The sequence below is a fragment of the Heloderma suspectum genome, chromosome 2 (genome assembly GCF_057233095.1).
Source record: "Heloderma suspectum isolate Gila_16-S chromosome 2, 16-S_ref, whole genome shotgun sequence".
Classification (NCBI taxonomy): domain Eukaryota; kingdom Metazoa; phylum Chordata; class Lepidosauria; order Squamata; family Helodermatidae; genus Heloderma; species Heloderma suspectum.
This window is the reverse complement of record NC_139459.1, coordinates 304,425,436-304,444,672: the sequence shown is the minus strand read 5'-3', so window position 1 is coordinate 304,444,672 and position 19,237 is coordinate 304,425,436. Positions and strand designations below refer to the sequence as shown.

The following is a 19,237-nucleotide window of genomic DNA, read 5'->3' as shown; positions in this document are numbered from 1 at the left end:
TTACAGAGAGTTTTAAGAAGTAGGCAGCATCCTTCCTGACCCTTCCCAGGCTTTTTGGTATTATGGTTATGATTATGATTATTAAACATTTTAAGTAGCTGGCTGGGGAATTCTGGGAGTTGTAGGATATTTTTCTGTCTAAAATACATAGGATTGCACCCTTAGATGCTTTTCTCCGAAAAAGACTCAAAGCGTCTTACGAGGATTAAAACATACAAAAAATTGAAAACAATTTAAAACAGCTAAAAGCAATTAACAATAAAATACCAAGACCCAATAAAACAAATGCCTGGGAGTAGAAGAAAGTCTTAATCTGATGCCAAAAAGATGAGAGTGTTGGCACCAGGCGGATCTCACTGGGGACTCACTTGACTCATTCTGCAGTCAACGAGCCACCACTGAAAAGCCCCCTCCTTTGCTGCCATTCTCCAAACCTCAAATGTTGATCATATGTGTTTGCTAACCTGCAACCCCTCAGTGCAGTATGAACAAATCTGCTTGTGTTGATTATGTCCCATTCCTCCCCCAACCCCCTGCCAATCCTCATCACATGGAGCCAATGAATGAGGTCCCTGTTTTTCCGCAACTTACACAGGAAGATCCTTAACCATGTATGGCCTCTCTCAGCCTCTGACCTAACCTCACTTGACCCTTTCATACACTGTTTCAAAACAGTTGCTGGATGATAACAGAGACATTCTTGTACATGTAATGTGATATTAAAAAAAACTTTGTCCATGTTCAAGCAATAGGAGATAGAATTGAACCTCTTAATGAGCTCTTGATGAAATAGGTTCAGCTATTTCATACTGGAATCTGTCTTTGAAGTTCCTTTGTTCAAGAATGGCCACCTTAAGGTCAGTCACAGGGTGGTGCTGAAGTGTTCCCCCACTGGTTTTTGAATACTTGCATTTCTTTTAACCTGATATGCGACAGATTCCAACACAAAACAGCTGAACTACAGTTCATCAAGAAGTTCAACTCTATCCCCTATGGCTTGGATAGTTGTTGTGTTTTTTTTATCACACTACATGTGTTAATACCACTGCAAGTATGTCTGTCTTATCAACCAAACAACTGATTTGTGAACAGCCACTTTCAAGCTAATTACTAGTGTCTGTACTTTCTGCATTTCAAATCCCTCTGACCTCACTGTTCACAATTCCCCACCACCACTATGTGTATATACTGGTAACTCAGGAAACACTTCCTGCATCTGATGAAGTGGCCTGTAGTCCACAAAAGCTTATGTCATAATAAATATGTTAGTCTTTAAGGAGCCACAAGTTTCTTTGTTGTTTTTAAAGGCAAGGGTTCTAACCTGGAAGGAAATCTTTTAGAAAAGCACTGTGTACACATCCCGACAGCACAAAAGTTCCTATTATGTATTTATTAAAATAGATTTCAATAAGATCTTCCTCTTCTTGCTGGCTCATGCCTCAGTTACATCTCCAACTTAAGCCTTAACCAGTACATACCTCTGCTAGGAGACTGCCAATGCCCTGTCTACCGAACCATGCCTGATAAGCTACGGAAGGTAGCATTTAATGCTTTCCCTTCCCACAGACAGATGGGTATTCTGCCCTTCCTCGTTTGTCTAGCACTAGATAGCCTTGAGGCTCAACCTAGATTTCCCACATACCTCAAAGCCACAGAGCCAGCCTTCAGGCAGAGGACAGAAGAAAAAGAAAACACCATCACCTTCCACATCACCTCAGCAGTCACTCTGAGCACTCAAGAGCCCAGAATATTCTTTCCTTGACCTGCACAAAGGTAGAAAGCGAGTTTGTCTTTCCTTCCAGTTTGGCCAGACATGACAAATACACCCACAGGGCATACCTGCATATGCCTTGCATGAAGGGCACATATACAGTACTGTGCAAAAGTCTTAGGCCACCACCACCTTTGTTGTTTTAGCAAAGTTTTAATGACCATCCATAATTATTTTTCGGTCTCTGTATTAAGATACAAACAGAAAATACAGGAAATATGTACAGGCAAAAGTTAGTATTTAGTGTGAGCTCCCTTGGCTCTAAGCACATCTTGAACTCTTTTGGGGAGACTGTCCTGAAGTTTTCTGAAGTAATATTCTGGTATATTATACCAGGCTTCTTTCAGCACTTCCCAGAGTTCTTCTTTAGATGTAGGTTGTCTTTTATTTCTTTCTCTGTCCAGGTGATCCCATACTGCCTCTATAATATTCAGGTCTGGACTCTGTGGAGGCCAGTCCATGACTGTCAGTGTTTTATCAGCTGTTTTCCTTGCTAAATATGATTTCACTGCATTAGCAGTGTGCTTGGGATCATTATCATGCACTTTCCAGAAGGGATGGCATGATGAATTAAAACCTGTCTGTACTTCTCAGCATTCATAATCCCATCAATACGGACAAGATCGCCAACACCACTGGCAGAAATGCAGCCCCAAACCAGGACAGACCCTCCACCATGTTTCACTGAAGGCTGCAAGCACTCATTTGTCCATCTCTCTCCAACTCTTCTTCTCACATATTGTCGACGATTGGACCCCAAAATTTCAAACTTGGATTCATCACTCCATAATACTCTTTTCCACTGATCCTCATTCCAATCTTGGTGAGCTTTAGCATATCTTAGCCTTTTCACCCTGTTCCCCTTCTGCAAAAGTGGTTTCTTGGCTGCTACCCTTCCACGAAGACCATTCCTGATCAAGCTTCTTCGGACTGTAGAAGGGTCAACTTGGCATCCCTTTGCAGCTGCCAGATGCTGAGCCAGGTCCCTGCTGGACTTCCTCTGGTCTCTCAAAGAAGAAACTATGAGGAACTTCTCATCAGACTTTGAAAGTTTTCTTGGCCTTCCAGTCCTTTTAGGGGAGCCAGGTGCCTGCTGTTACTCTAGTGTAAGGGGAGGTCACACTAAATACTTGCCACTTTAGCCTATGGAAGCTGTTTTTTCTGATTTTTTTTTCTGTTGTTGAATAGTGCATACAAATTTCCTGTATTTTATGGTTGTATTCTAATGAAGAGACTGAGAAATAATTATATATGGTCATTATACCATTGCTAAAACAACAAATCTAATGGTGGCCTAAGACTTTTGCACAGTACTGTATATTGGAGCAGAGGATCTTGGCTACACAAGACCTCATCCTGTAAAGTTCCACCACTGGCTTCTTTAGCCATGCCACTGAGATTTCAAAACCCAGTTTAGTGCATTAGACATCAGATTTTGGTCCATCTAGCCTGGCACTGACAGCAGGCTCCAAAGCCTATTTTTCCCCAACATATGCCCTTGAAGATGACGAATCAAGGCATAGCACAGTCACTTCATACCAGGTACTGAGAAAGCAGAAAGCAGCAAGGATGCACACCACTTTTCTCCTTCCCCAGAGCCAAGTGCAAAGTGACATTCAACCCCTTTCTGCCTCCATTCTCTGTACATGTCAGAGTACGCAGGGGAGGGAATGACTTGTTATTCACAGCACAAAGTCTCCCATCCCCTTCAAACTTTCTGCAGAGAACTCACTGGAGTAGAAGGGATTGCTGGGCTGGGCATCTAAGACAGGAATGGCTGACCCAGAGGGAGGGGTACTCGCCAGTGGTGTAGTGGTAAATTTTGAAGTGCAGGCACTCATCGTGACAGTTCCCATAGCCATGCCCACCCACCCACCCACCCCAACAGCTCAAGCATTCAGGTAGCTGTGTTGATCCATAACAACCAACCAGTTCTAGCCATTCTCATCTCCACCAGTAGCAGGTCTTTTGTAAAGCAAACAGGTCTTCACAGCCCATTCAAGACCAAGACATTCCAAAATATTTTGCATCACAACAGCACAATTATATATTGTTGGCTGGGAAAATTCATCCCCCCCCCCCACTATTGTGAGAGTTTCAGCTTAGCTCAGAGGGAACAGGGAATTCTGAGTGGGGTGGGTGACAGAAGACATCAGCGCCCCTGCTAATCAAAAAGTGCCTGCGCTGCATCCCTGCAAGTCCTGGCGCCATTACACCACTGGTACTTGCCATTTGCAGTCTAGTGTCTGGATTTATGCATCACTGTTTGTACAAGTCTGACTGAGAATATATTCCTATCCCCAATTCCTGGTTTTCTGGTCACTGAACCTGGAGGTTTTAGCACAGAAATCAAGACCTCTGCTTCTATGCTGTTCAGATCTAGATCATGACAGGTTAGCAAAATCTGAAGTCCTCCTGATTGATCTTTGTGAATACAAAGTATCAAAAATCTGTCTGATCCCCAGTAACATGGCTCCACAAACACCAGCCTATCGAAAAGCAATAAAGCTACCTTCCCTCTTAGAAATATAAATGGGGATGGTGTTAGGTAAGTATTGAATGGGGCACTAAGGATGAATGACCTGCCCTTCATAGACTAAGCACACAAAGTCTAAGGTAAGGAACCTGGGCTCACCTTGCTTTGCTCTGGCTATCAGGAGGAGTGAACTTGTCAAAATCGCAATCAACCCTCTCACTAGTAAAAACATTCCCCCATTCACAGAGGAAAACACTTGGCTAATATCTTCACATTCCACTCCATCCCAGGAACACATTTCATTCTGGATGCCCTGGGAAAAAAGCCCAAGAGCCCTACTCCCATAAAGAGACACTTGAAAAAGAAGAAAAAAACACTTCAGGGTCTTTCCACCCCCATTACCAGCAAGCTCACACACAGTAGTGAAAGCATTCATTGCATTTCACCATTTACCTAATTGGACTTTAATGTGCTGAGTGGTTGGTCATTAATGAGATTTTACTTTTTATAAAGACAGGGAAGAGAAAACACAGAGAAAGACCATCACAAATGAAGAGAGAAATAGATGGTGACAATTTGCAGAGAGGGAGAGTGGCTGTTTAAGGAGAGAAAGTTAGAATTATGGGACTTGATTTCCAGTTCTGGCACCGATTTACCATATGAAGCTGAATGATTCGCTTCCCATCTGTGTTTTCTCCCTGCTATCTGTAAAATAGGGATAAAAATTCTAAGGATCCACAAAAACTCTCCAGCAGCCCTGCATTACTTAGTATCCCAACAATAAGGAAGTTTACAGATACGTCCGATGTGTGCGTGTGACAATCTACGCAGAATCTGGCATCCCTGGTTTTTATTGAGAGGTGCTATTTCTTTTCTTTTTTTTTATGGAGTATGAGCTGCCTCAAGCAAATTGGATGCAGCAGATATAAATGCATAAATACAAAATAAGTGTATGTTTATCACTTCCTTCCTAAACTGTACAGATACTGGGAGAGAGAACACACAGGGCTATGAGATAGGCACATATGGAAGAAAGCACAGAAGGGGCTTAGCAATTTGCAGCCAAGAAGACAGAGTTATCCCCTAGCTAAGCCACACATATCAAATCAGCGGATCCTTCTGACACAGCAGACCTATGCAACCTCTTTTTGCTTCTAAATATAGCCGGACATCAGTGGTGTAGTGGTTAATATTGAAGTGAAGGAAGTCAATGTGTCAGCCTCCATAGCCACGCCACCAAGGACAATTCATAGTCACACCCCGATATATAGACAGATAGATAACCTACTTTTCTGTTATTTATACTCAAGGGAGCTAGCGCACTGGTTAAAAATGCCTTCATAAAACACAGATATCCAAAACAAGCAAACCACTAATAAAATCTCACCATTAAATTTATGGGGGATGATTGCAATCCTACGCATAGTTACCCTAGAGTAAGCGCCACTGAACTTACTTCTGACAGCATAAGTTCAACTTGTAAAAGACACTGACTTTTAACAAAAGATCTTCAGCCAGCTGAAATGCAATCTTTAGCTTTTAATAAGACATGCAAACAATCTTGCCAAGAAGTGTTAGGGTGAAGTAGGAACTCCATCACAGAAAAGGAAGGATGTATCCAGGTGCTGTTTGATTATTTTCCTTATTTTCTGACTTCCTCTATGCTAAACTGTTACAAACAATAGTTACGCTTGAAAGCTTCGTTATCACCTCACTTGCCAGAGCAAGGAGGGACCACCAGTAACGGTCCAGCAGATGACATCACCACTCCAGTGCTGAAAAATGTCCCAGCAGATGACATCACCACTCCAGTGCTGAAAAATGTCCCAGTGCTGTGCTCCCCATGTTTCCCCCTCCACTACAACATTGCCCGACATACTCAAAACTATGTTGAACAAATAGCCATTTAACTACTGAGGCAGATATGCTGGGGTTCATTTCACAAGCACTAGCCATAGGTTTAGAACAGCCTTCCGCAACCAGGAGCACTCCACATGCTTTGGACTGCAACTCCCATCACTCAAGCCAACATGGTGGCCATGCTGCTATGGATGATGGGAACTGTAGTCCAGCACATCTGGAGGGTGCCAGACTGCAGAAGACAAGTCTAGGAGTACTCACCAACAGTCATTGCCTCTCCCACCATTATCCCACCCTCAAAAAGTTAATACTGACACAAATGCACACACACACACACACACACACAGAACAATAACTGCAAGCAGGGCATCTCTTCCAGAGACAGACCCTACAAGGTAAGAATTGGTTAGATGAGGCTATGCAACAAGGATTCAGTGATAAAGCTGTACTTTTTGCCTCAGACCTGCAAAGAGATTTCCTGTTGAAATCTATTTGCTACTCTCCATCCCCCATCACTCCTGCTCTTTTATTTACCCAAATTGCTACAGGGAAGGATTGCCTCTACAAGAGGTGGAGCTCATTTACCAGCAGCCAAAGATTTATAGAGATCCACAACAGGGATGTTCAGAATCATTCGTCACCCCAAAACAGCCACAACAGAGGCACATCCCTCACCTGCCTGCAATGACAGATGCTTGCTAAAACAGCTCTAATAGCAAAGCTCCTTCCTTCCTTGCTCATTCTCCGACAGTGTACCAGAAACAGTCAAACTACACCCTCAGGAATACTCAGTCCAAATTCCAGGGAGTTAGAGAACAAAGCAGATGTCCCACTTCCAGTACCACTCACCATACTATAATAATGACTTCTTTAATTTTGCAACCCACCCTTCCTCCATGGAGCTCAGGCTGGCATTTAACTCAGCCCTCCCCAACCCATTACCCTCCAGATGTGTTGGACTGCACCTCCCACTGGCCCTGCTAGATGGGAATTATGGGATTTGTGGTCCAACATAACTGGAGGGCACCAGGCTAGGGAAGGCTGATTTAGGGCACAATCCTATGCATGTTTAGACAGAAAAAAGTCCTAAAATTTCCAGCATGCCCCAGCCAGTCACCCTTAGCCTCGCAACAATCCTGTGAGGTAGGTCAGACTAAGAGACGGTGACTTTCCCAAAGCTTTCTAGGAGCCTTCATAGTCAAGCAGCAATTGAACCTGGTTTTCCATACCCAACGTTCCAGTCACTGTCCCACACCGGCTCTCTCTGCTTTTAACATTGCAAAAGGGGAAGGAGCCTGTAAGGTTCCCAAAGCAGCGATATCTTCAAGGAATTCAATCAGAATGCATTTCAGCACCAGTGGGGGATGATATCTATAACGACCCTCCTTCCAGTGTCATAAAGTCTTCCTCCCCACATGACCGTCCCATTCGTTGTTAACAGGCTGATAAGACTCATACAAAATAGTTTAACAGCTATATGAAGCTGCTGGGAGCGGGTCATTAGGGGATTTGGAGCTAAATGCTATCAGTATGCTGATGACACACAGCTCTATCTCCCTGTGACATCTGAATCAGGAGAGGCTGTGCAAGTCCTGAATCAGTGTCTAATCTCAGTAATGGGCTAGATGAGGCCCAATAAACTGAAGCTGAATCCTGGCAAGACGAAAGCCCTGTGGGTGAGCGGTTCCCAAGTCTGGGAGATAGGCGCATTGCCTGTTCTGAATGAGATTGCACTCCCTCTGAAAGATCAGGTTCGTAGTCTGGGGTACTCCTAGATCCATCATTGTCGCTGGAGGCCCAAGAGGCCGCTGCAGCTCAAGTGCCTTTTACCAGCTTCAGCTGATTCACCAATTACAGTCTCTCTTGGACAGGGATAGCTTGGCCACAGTGATACAGACACTAGTAACCTCAAGACTGGATTACTACAGTGCACTCTATGTGGGGCTGCCCTTGAGGCTGGTCCAGAAGCTAGAGCTAGTGCAGAATGCAGCAGCTCTGCCATTGCCGGGAGCTTCCCCTTTTCAGCATGTAGCTCCTCTAAGGGAACTGCACTGGCTGCCTATTCACTACCGGGCCAGGTTTAAGGTATTAGTACTAGCGTACAAAGCCCTAAACAATATGGGACCAGGATACCTGAGAGAGCGCCTCCTTTTTTACCAACCTGCCCAGTCACTGAGGTCCTCAGAGGGCTTGCTCCTGGTGGTTCCACATGGACCCATGGCCCAGTTGGAGTCCACCAGGAAGAGAGCCTTCATTGTAGTGGCCCCTTTCCTGTGGAATTCCCTGCCTTTGGAGGTCAGGCAAGGCGCGAATGTTGTGTTGCTTTCGGCACCTCCTGAGGACGTTGTTATTTCGAGAGGCTTTGCTCGAAATAACAACGCGGTTTGACCAGCCGCGGTTTATTATGTTTAGAATCTGTTCTTTTAAAATGTTCTAATTGTTTTAATTATGCGGTTTTATTCTTTTATCTTGCTGTTCACTGCTCCAAAATTTTTGACGTGGAGCGGTATATAAATATTGTAAATAAAATAAATAATGAAATAATGAAATGGGCACACGCTGCAATTTTGCACAACGCTGCTCATCCCACGTGAAGGCAGTTAATGGTGGCACGCAGAATGCCAGCTTCTTAAAGTGGGTCATGCAATGGCCATCACAAGCATGGTATACATGTACATAGGCCCTTCATCTTTGCCCACTAAGTCTCCTTTTGACACCCTACCTTTATGTGGGGCTGCCCTTGAAAAGTATCCAGAAGCTTCAGTTGGTGCAAAAGGCAGCAGCTAGATTGTTGAAGGGAACCCAGCCTTGTGACCATACAATACCAATATGTTATCTACTGCACTGGCTCCCCTTTTGTTTCCAAACACAATTCAAGGTGCCATTTATCACCTTTCAAGTTCTAAACAGTTTTAGGTTGGGAGGAACTATACCAGGGGGCATGGGAGAATAATGACGATTTCCAATGCATACCACCAGGCTCCACCCACCAATGGAAAGGTTATGTAGCAGAACATAACAAAAGACAGGAAAGGAAAAATCAGGTGAGTAGAGAACCAATGTTAATCCTGCAAAGATTCTGGAAGAAGAAGTAGCAGATGAAAAAGAAAGGCCCTGTATGTGAGAATGGATGAATAAATGGATGGGGAATGTGAATGGGATTTGAATGTGGGGGTATGAAAAAGAGAGCAGGATAGTGATGACCTTGAGAGAGAGCTGGTTCGTACATCACACTAAGCCACGATAGGTTAATTAACCTGCAGGGCTTAGCAATGCAGGCAGGCAGCCATTTTGTTTATTCAAGCTGCAGTCAAGTCATACAAAGCTGGCAAGGGCAGGTCATTGGCAAGGTTAACAAACCACCTACACCCCATGGGCTGTTTTAGAGTTGTGGGTGGTTTGTTAACCACCAGCAGCCCACCTCTGCTGAGTTCACATGACACAACAATCTGCAGTTGCAGCTCGAATATTCAAAAGCCACTCAGCACACACCAGCATGCGCCACAACCTACAGTGGCTTAAATAAGCCAAGGTGGTCTGTGGTGATGGTGCGAACTGGGTCACTGAAAATGTGTGTTGGAGGAGGGGTTCTTAACCTGCCCAATGTGGTTCTGTTTCCACCCATCAAGAACACAGGAAGTGGCCTTATACTAAGCTAGACCGTTGGTCTATCTAGCCCAGTATTGTCAACACTGACTGGCAGTGGCTCTCCAGCATTTCAAGAAGAGGTTTTTCCAGGCCTACCTGGAGATGCCAGGGATCGAACCAGGGATCTTCTGAATGCAAAGCCCTCTGCCACTGAGCCACAGCCCCTCTCTGGCCTTTCCCATTGCTGACATGCGCACCTCGAAACATTTCCTCCCTGGCGAATGCAGCCCTAGGCAGGAAAAATGTTTCTCACCTCTGTTTTATGCAGTGCTTGGAACACTACTGCCATTAGCAAATGTTAAAGAGAAGTAGTAATCATGGCGGCTAAATCTATAAACACTTTGCACACTGGAAGTACTATTTATATGGACAAGCAATGAGCACAAGCTAAAGTATTTCATTTTATATATGGCCTCATCAGATACCAAGTTCTAAAGGCAAGGCAGGGGAACCAGCACCCTCACTTCATTTCTTGGCTCAGTCAGGCTACATAAGGAAATCCTCTGGCAAGCATCGTGTCTAAAATTCCCAATAGGGAGTGGCACTGGCAGAAAAAATAACGTCAGGCACCTCCTCAGCTCTGCTAGGATTAAGTGACAACATCTCAATCGAACACAGCTACCCAACAGTGTGCCTGGCATCGTGGCTCAAGGATGCGTAAGGCTGTGTTTAGAAGAGGCTGGCAACAGCTGCTAAAATATTAGCCTGACCTGACATACAAAAGGCTACAGTCCCCAGGCAACATAAAAACGACAGGCTCCTGAGAGAATCACTGTACATTTTTGTTAGGAAATAAGCAAGGGTGCTGCTGACCCATCCATGGTGACAGAAACGTCTTTGGGCCAGTGGGCACATTTGGAATTTTTAGAGACAGCTGTGTGCGCTCTCACAAATTGTCTGCTGGGGGGTGGGTGGGTTGCCCATTCACAGAATGGCTGCCTTGGAGGGCACAATGAGACATAAAACACTGATTTCCTAACAGTAAACTGGTGAGGAAAGAAGAAAAGTAATGTGCCTAAGAACCTAAGTACAAGACAGAGGTGTGTGTGGTCTGAGCTCCAAAACACAAAACTACTCTCATGAACCCACAGTGTTCTGTTCCAACATCCATTTCACAGAAGGAAAACTGGTGATGCTCAGATAAACACATGCGCAACCAGGCAAAATGCACACAAGGAGACAAACCAGCTAAAACACATACTCACACATACACAAAAACCCAATACAGACAACACACACAACACAGGTAACACACACACAACATAGGCAAAATACCCCCCTCACTCCCTGCCATCCCCCCTAGACCCACAAGACGCTTCCCTCCCCTCCACCTAGCAGGATGCTCCCCATTACCTTCAGCCTACTGTTTTCTTTTTTCCAGGCAACTAAACACACTTCAAAATGAAGGGCTAGGCTCCACCTGCCCAACATTTTTATTTTCTAAGAAGGCCTCTGGGGCTCAGTTTTTTTTCTAAAAAATAATTTTTTGAAAATCTTAAAAATAAAAAAATAATGTGGGATGGGGAACCTGGAGGATGCCACAGAAGGTGTCCACAGGCACAATGGAGTGCACCAGCACTACGTTGGGGACCCCAGCTATGGCACTACTATTTTATCTGGGAGAGACAAGCACCACTGACATAACATAATCAGGAGGTCACAATGCAAACTTCATCTGACTGACAGTCTCTATGAGAAGCACCTCTGTCATGTAATCTAAGGGCAGATTCTCCAAGACACAGCCTTATTGCTTCTGTCCACCCAACTACAATATGCTTCCCAAACAGACATACTCTGAGAACAGCCCCTTCCCACTATAGGGCAAAAGATTTATATATCCCATTTATTGTAGGGATTCTAGAACACCAAACAAGAGTGGTCCATTATGCTGGATTGCCCCCCGCCCCAGTTCTGAGAGGAGGAGTCTCCAATACACAAACGGGAAAAGGTAGCAGTGACCTTGGCTCCCCTGATGCCAGTGCATTCGTCACAGTAACTTGCACAAGACGAACTTGATCCAACATTAGCAAGGCAGGAAGTACAATTGGCAAAGCCCCAAGAGAGAAGTTGGGAAGATCTTAGAATGGGCAGAAAGAAACATCAGTCCCATGTATAGTGCACATATATTGAATATGCAGGAGTTCTTTCTTCCTCCAACCTTGGACATCTGACACCACACATTTGCCATTAACGGAGCAGGAAGTTTATGAGCGCGCTAGTGACCAGCAAGCAGCACAGGAAAAACCAAACTGCAGCCTTTTAACAGCATCCTGAGAGCAGCATTCCTGTTAACTCCTCTCTGGCGTGCAGGGTAGTATTTCAAGCAAGGTCTTGGCTTGCGTTCCGGATAGTAAGTGCAATTCTAACCAGCCCACGCAACTCTCTCCAGCTGAGCAAGTGCCAGGTTGAAGTTGCCCTTGCTGTGTGTTTCACAAACAGAATTCATAACCCTATTCCCACCAGAAACACCAGCTCCCAAAGCTACCAGGCAAAGGGACTGAATTAGTCCCTGCCCCAGACCCTGATTGCAATACTGCAATCCTGATTTACTCACTGATAAAGCAAAAGTAAGCCAAGGCAAAAGGGTAGTATATATCATCCTGTAGTTCAGAGGAGGGGAGGGTGTGGGGGAAACTTAGACACAGGGTAAGCAATTTGCACCAAAATCTCACATGGCCCGGGGCTTTCAAATATAGTGTGAGGATCCACCTGAGAGGTAGGGAAACTTTGTAACTCTGCCATTTATACAATGCAAAGAATGCATTGTAAATGCAAAGAAGCTGTGCAATTAAAAACGTGAAGTGGTACGAAGAAGGTGATTTCTGGGGTAAGCGGGGGGGGGCACAGTTGAAACCTGCTCAAGAAAAAAAAAAGCTATATTGGTGGGTCCCTGTAATACAAGGTATCACTGAAAAACAAAACATGCAGCTGATTTAGAAACACTGGTATTTTCAGAAGGCAGCACTCTGCCTCAATGTTAGGCTCAGGCCAGACCAGAAATATGGACATAGGCCCATATATCCAGCCCGAGAGGCATGGCCAGAGAAGTAAAACACACAGGCAAAGACAAAAGGCCTGTCTCTTAGTATGTATACCAGGCGTGGCCAATCCAAAGGCTCCATGCTGCCTACCAATTGCAGTGGCTGACGTTGCTCACTCCTATTCTATGCCTGAAGGTTTCTCATGCCTGAGTACACACAGCCTGTGGTAGAAGCTCATCAGTCTAGCTTCCATCCCCAACCCCTGAGTTTCCTGGTTCAAGGTCCTGGGCCCCTGACACAGAGCTACAAGGTTATCATTTTTTTTTCTACTTGGAGTTTACTTTTTCCAGTTTGAATGCAGCTCTGCTCGTTTGAACCTTCCAAGTGATCTGAATGCGCATTTTCTGCTTCTCTTCAAAGAAAACCAAATCATCCCTCTTTCATAAGAAAATAGAACCTCAGGAATCCAGAGACAGGGGTTCCTCACACAGGGATTGCTCTGTTGTAATGGAGTTTTATGGCAGGGAGCCTATCCCATTTGGTATAATCTACCTGACTCTTTTCCATCAAGTCGGTTTGTATCACTTTGATTGAGCTAAGTAGCTAATCTTATCCCTACAACCAGCAGGGTGCAGATTGCCAAGCACCAAGGAAAGCTTAACAATTCGATTCCACTGTCTAAATAATAGGACTTCTATTATTAACATCAGTGTAATGAACCACAGGTACCTCACAGCTAGAAGGATTGCTCAGAAGACCCACACACACACAGGCAATTTGGGGACCTCTTCCCCCTTGGAACATTCAAAATGCTACCACTTGAGCGGCTGAAGGAAGACAAAGAAACTCTGTTAGCCTTCATAGTACTCCTGCATTATTGCTGCTATCACAAAGCTTCCCACCTAAAAATGCTTACTCCTCTAATAGGATGACCAACTACTAATTTAAAGGGGAACACAGCATATTATTTTATGAATCATAAATCTGGTTGGCACATGACACTAACCCATAGTTTATTTAACCTATGGGTTGTTGAATTCTAGGTTGCAGTGATGTGCGAACCCAGCCACACTAACAAACTATGGTTAATCATGAACAACCCAGAAAGAGAACCTATGGTTTGTTGCTGGGTTGTGAACTCGGGGTTGTTTAAACTATGGGCTTGTGTTGCAAATAAAAAGGTTGTTAAAAAAAAACAACAACATGAGTTGCCTTTTTGTGCAATCCCAGAACCTTGGATTGTTCATGGGTTGTTTCACCAGACTACAGAGGCAGCAGGCAAGAGTGGCCAAAAAACCTGACGACTCTACATGCCCGTATTACAGAAACCGAAGGTATTTGGGATAAAGAGTGGGAGTGGGCAAACAAGGAGGGAAACAACCCAGGGATTGAAAAAAAGACCCCACAGTTTGTTCAAATGTCTGCCAGACCAACCCTGGGTAAAACAAACCATGGGTTAAATAAACCATGGATTAGGGTTACACGCAAACCAGGTCATAGGGTTGGAAGAGGCCTTCTAGGCCATCTAATCCAACCTCATGCTCAAAACCGAACATCCAGAACTCGAGCATCTCCAGCAGATGGTTGTCCAGCCTCTGCTTGAGGACCTTGAGTGAGGGAGAGCTCACCGCCCCCTGCTTCCAGGTACTTGGTTCCATTGTCAAACAGCTATTACCTTTAAGAATTTTCTTCTAATGGTCTAATCTATGGCGGGGAAAATTTCAGTAGGTGTAGCTTCTTCTGTCTCAGTGCTGCAATGATCAGAGACGTTGCACCAGATGGTCTTCCTGCTATCATGCAGCTATTAAATGCATAGATCCTCATGTCAACTCTATCCTCTTCTAGGGTTCATATGGCAATTTATATTGTAATCCACTCACAGATGTGGCAGTGGAAAGTAGTAAAGCTTCTGACAGTGATTGGCTGAGTTGCCTTAACATCACAGAGGAGAGGAGTGGGGCAGGCAGGAAGGCAGAGTGTCATTGGCTACTTTGGCTAACCTGCTCAGATCCTAGAGAGAAGCAAACCAGGCAGAACAACCTAGGAAAGGGAACAGACGGAGTCTAAGAAGGCAGCAGGCCTAGGAAAATTTGAGGGGGGGGGGCCAAGAAAGGAAGCCTAGAAGCTTGAGTGGGTCAAAGGACAGGAAAAGAGGCCAGATGGAGGAATCAGAGAAAGGTAAGGTGGGAGAGAGAATAGACTGATTTCTCAACCTCCCTGCCTCTTACAGCTCCATGTACAACTCTGCTCTAAAAGGCAGGGATGTAGAGAAGTCTGAAGTCCATATATTGATTTGAACAGAGCTGGCATCAAGGGTAGGCAAGGACCCACACCCCAGCAGGACAAGAGCCCCATGAGCCTCTTCTTCACCACTGCAAGCTGTTTGTTCACTTGCCTCTCGCTCTGGCTCAGACAATGGTGGTGGTGAGGAGGTGGAGGAGCAGCAGCAGCAGATGCCACTGCCTTCCTGGTCACTGGCTCTTTGCCTGTCAAGCAAACAAATGGTGGCAATGATGAAAAAAGGAGGGGGAGCTGCAATATCAGCTAGTGACAATGGTGGTGAGAAGGTAGACTCACCGAGGGAGGGGGCCCATTGAGGGTGTCTTGCCCAAGGGTCCTCAAAACCCTGGAGCTGGCACTGGATTTGAAATAAGCAGTCACTCATTCAGCTGCAGACCCTTAGTCCCTCTTGAAGAGCTCTGGAGTTCGAAGTTCTTTTCAAAGAAATCACAGTTCAACCATATCATTAAACACGGCCGTTTTAGAATTTCATCAAAAAACGTAGCTCAAACCTACAACATTCACCAAAAAGGCTAAGCTGAGTTAATGAGTGTGCTGCTGTCATCTTCATCAAAGTCTCAACATTCCCCCTCCAGGTGGTCAGTCCCAACAGCTACTGGGTTTTTAATTAGTCCTCCAGGTTTGCCTTTGGCAACCAGATGCTCCTTGACAACGTCTTCAGGTGTCAAACCAAAATTTAATATTATAACACGTTTATTCTAATCAACCCATGCATTCAGGATACTTTATTTCTTATTGATTTTAATACTATTATAGACTACATTGTCAGTCTTCACATGACACCTGAAGCAGTGTACAAGTCCCTTATTATGATAAACATATGGTTTAATGTCTTTAATGTCAATCAGTACATTCTTAAGAGCTATCTTAGATTTAAGACTCTGATCCATTCAGTCAAGATGGCAGTTGGGAAAACTCTTTCTCCTTTAATAAAAACAGGCAAAGCCAAAGCACTATCCTGTTGTAAAGTTTGTGAGAAGTGTGTTGGTCATAGATCTTCAGATGTAAACACAGCTTTAAAATGGTTTAAACAAAAAGCAACTCAGTCATAGCAACAGCATTTTGCTTTTTTCCAGCTTCCCACTTCAAACCTCAGACTTTGCCCTCTCTGAGTCCTCCATGACACATTCCCCCCACAACACTTTCTCTCCCCCCACCCCTTCTGACAGCCTGGCAACCTATCACAGGACTGCTGTAACCGAGCAATTTGGAATCACAATTTTACAGCCAAGTTAAAACTGGGATTCCTGATCACAAGGAATTTACAGTCTAAGCCAGACCCAGCAAAAATGACAATAAACTGTAAAAAGGAGGGAGGGAGAGAGAACAGAGGAAGATGCTAGATCAAGCAAATGAAAAGCTGAAGATCTATGTCATGCAAATAGAGCTATAGATAAATACTGCTGAAGGGAAGCAATGTTCCTTTGGCAGAACTTGCCGGTTCTTTTCTTTAATGTATTTCTAGTCTATCACTGTTTATATTTGAAGTCACAGTTATAAAGCTGGAGTAAATAATACCAGAAGAGGAGGCTGAGATCAGGACAAAAAAAGAGCAAGATGGCCACTGGGCAGAAACTACCCAAAGGAGTAGATTCTCTAGGAAAGAGGGGAAAACGGGAACGCAAGAAAAAAGAGAGTTAAAACAGGAAAAAAGAAAATAAGGCCAAATACAGGAAACTGTTTTCATTCATAGCTTTCGTGGATTTGCTACACAAGTATAGAAGCTGGCATTGCCAAAAATCTTGGGTTTGCATTAATTAAAAAAAAAAAACACCAAACAAGTTTCTACATTCAAGGTTGCAGAGTAGAGTCTACTGAACCTCAGCAACTAGATACAGTTGGGTGGGAATCTAAGCAGCTTTTGTCTTCCACTGCTGTATGCCCGTAAGCCAATAACACTGCTCTGGTACCGGAGGTAGCACATAGCCATCAAGACTAGCAGCCATTGATAGCCCTCTCCTCCAGGAATTTGTCCAACTCCCTTTTAAAGCCATTCAAATTGGTGGCCATCACTACAACTTGCAGTAGCGAATTCCATAGTTTAACTATGCACTGTGTGAGGAAGTACTTCCTTTTATCTGTCCTCAATCTCCCACCAATCACCTTCATGAGATGACAACTGGGTTCTAGTATTTTGAGAGAGGGAGAAAAATGTCTCCCTATCCACATTCTCCACACCATGCATAATTTTGTAGACCTCTATCATGTCTCCCCTTACCCTCCCTTTTTCCAAGCTAAACAAGCCCAGCTGTTGTAACCCTCCAACATAGGGGAGATGCTCCAGCCCTTGGTGCATCTAGCCCAGTATCGTTGACAGTGACTTGCAGCAGCTCCCCAGGATTTCAGGCAGGAATTTTCCCAGCCCTGTATGGATATGCCAGTGACTGAACCAGGACCTTCTGTATACAAAGCAAGTGCTCTACCACTGAGTTACAGCTCCTCTTCTAGGGTTCTTCAGTGCCTTCCTGAAACCCAGAACCCTTCAGAGGATATGGGACAAATTAGAACAGGAAGGCCACCTCCACAAAGAATGGGATAGCCCAAAGAACAGTTCACTTCCATTCTTAACTACATATTTCAAGTCACTTAACAGTGAATCAAAGGGAAAGGTTTATTAGGAAAAGCAGACACAAAGACTAAAGAGAAGGAACAAGTTTTAACATATAGTAAAAACACACAGGGGTCCCCAATGTGGTGCCCTCAGGCACCTCCAATGACAGCTGTGAAGGGGTCCCCAACATAGACCCCACAGGCACCTGCAAACATCCCTCCCCCCAGTTTTTAAATATACATACATGGATGTCTATATATCCTTAGCAATGGATACATATGAAACGCATACAACTTTGTAGCAATTATACATAGGCTTCAACAAAAGTAGGCCAAATATCTAAATAAGTATCCATTTGAAGGTGGTGTCTATATGCCACCAGTTCAGATATTGAAAGTTTTGTAAGGTCTTCAACCCACTGCATTATAGGAGGAGAGTGTTTATCCTTCTAATGTCCTAATATCAGTGTTTTAGCTGTCAAAAGGGCACAGATAATCCATTTATTCTGACTATTTGTTAATTCCATGAAGCAGGCAAATTATTTGAAAGCGCATGTACATCAATGAATATTAAATATAATAACCTTCTCCCCCAAAGAAGGAAGTACTGGACACTGCCAAAACATATGTTTAAAAGAAGCATTTGCTGCTGTACTGTATAGGGGAGGGGCCATAGCTCACTGTAATAGAGCAATGCTTGGCATGCAGAAGGTCCCAGGTTCAATCCCCGGCTTCTCCAGATAGGGCAAGTAAAGAATCCTGCCTGAAACCTTCGAGAGCCTCTGCCAGTCAGTGTAGACAATACTGGGCTAGATGGACCAATGATCTGATTCAGTATAAGGCAGCTTCCTATGTTCCACCACCAGCAATTAGCTGAATTAGACAATCCCTTATTAAAGACATGTTGTGGTGTCCAGTAGATACGAAATAAAGTTTTTGCTGAATAGGACATAGTCTGAGAGCCACAGGCACAACAGGTAGACACCAAAGCGGCAATCCACTGATTCGGGATTTTGTGGTGGCGCCCACAGCAGTTTCTCAGATTCCCAAATGTGCCCACAGATCCAAAAAGTTTGGGGACCACTGCCTTAAGTACTCTACCTTCTAGCATACCACCTTCCAGAAAACTGGGCTCTCTCTTTATTATAGCTTCAAGTCTGTGGCCAAAGCAGTTTGGAATGGAAAGACTCTGACTTAATCCCAACTGTTCCTGTTTTCCTGGTGGCCCCATGACATCCCCCGTTCCCCCAGGTTTAATAAACTTTTGGACTAGTTGCATCATTGTTGTGTTTAAGTGTTGTTATTCCTGTTTTTGATCCCAACATCCATTTCAGCCTTTAGCAGAATTAGCCAGGCAGACTGGCCAATTATGCATGTCTTTATTACCATGGCCAGATAAGGAAGGGGGCAGAGGGGAAAGTTCTGGGTGAAAAAAAGAATTACATCCTTAGTGTTTCTGGTTTGGGGGGAGACAGATACACTACAGCAGCTTTCCCCAAACTGGTCTCCCCCCCCAGATGTTTTGGACTTCAACTCCCATGATCCTTGACCACTGGCCATGCTGGTTGGGTGTGATGAGAGTTGTAGTCCAAAACATGTGGACAGCCCCAAGTTGGGGAAGGCCACACTATGGGGAGCCAAGCAGTCACC

At 44.4% G+C, this 19,237-nt stretch overlaps 1 protein-coding gene across 2 annotated transcripts in view; it reads right to left on the bottom strand.

The window, feature by feature from the left end:
- Positions 1–19,237, bottom strand: part of PLXNA1 (plexin A1) — a 395,495-nt gene that overhangs the window by 341,356 nt on the left and 34,902 nt on the right. The gene's annotated exons all lie outside the window — the stretch shown is intronic.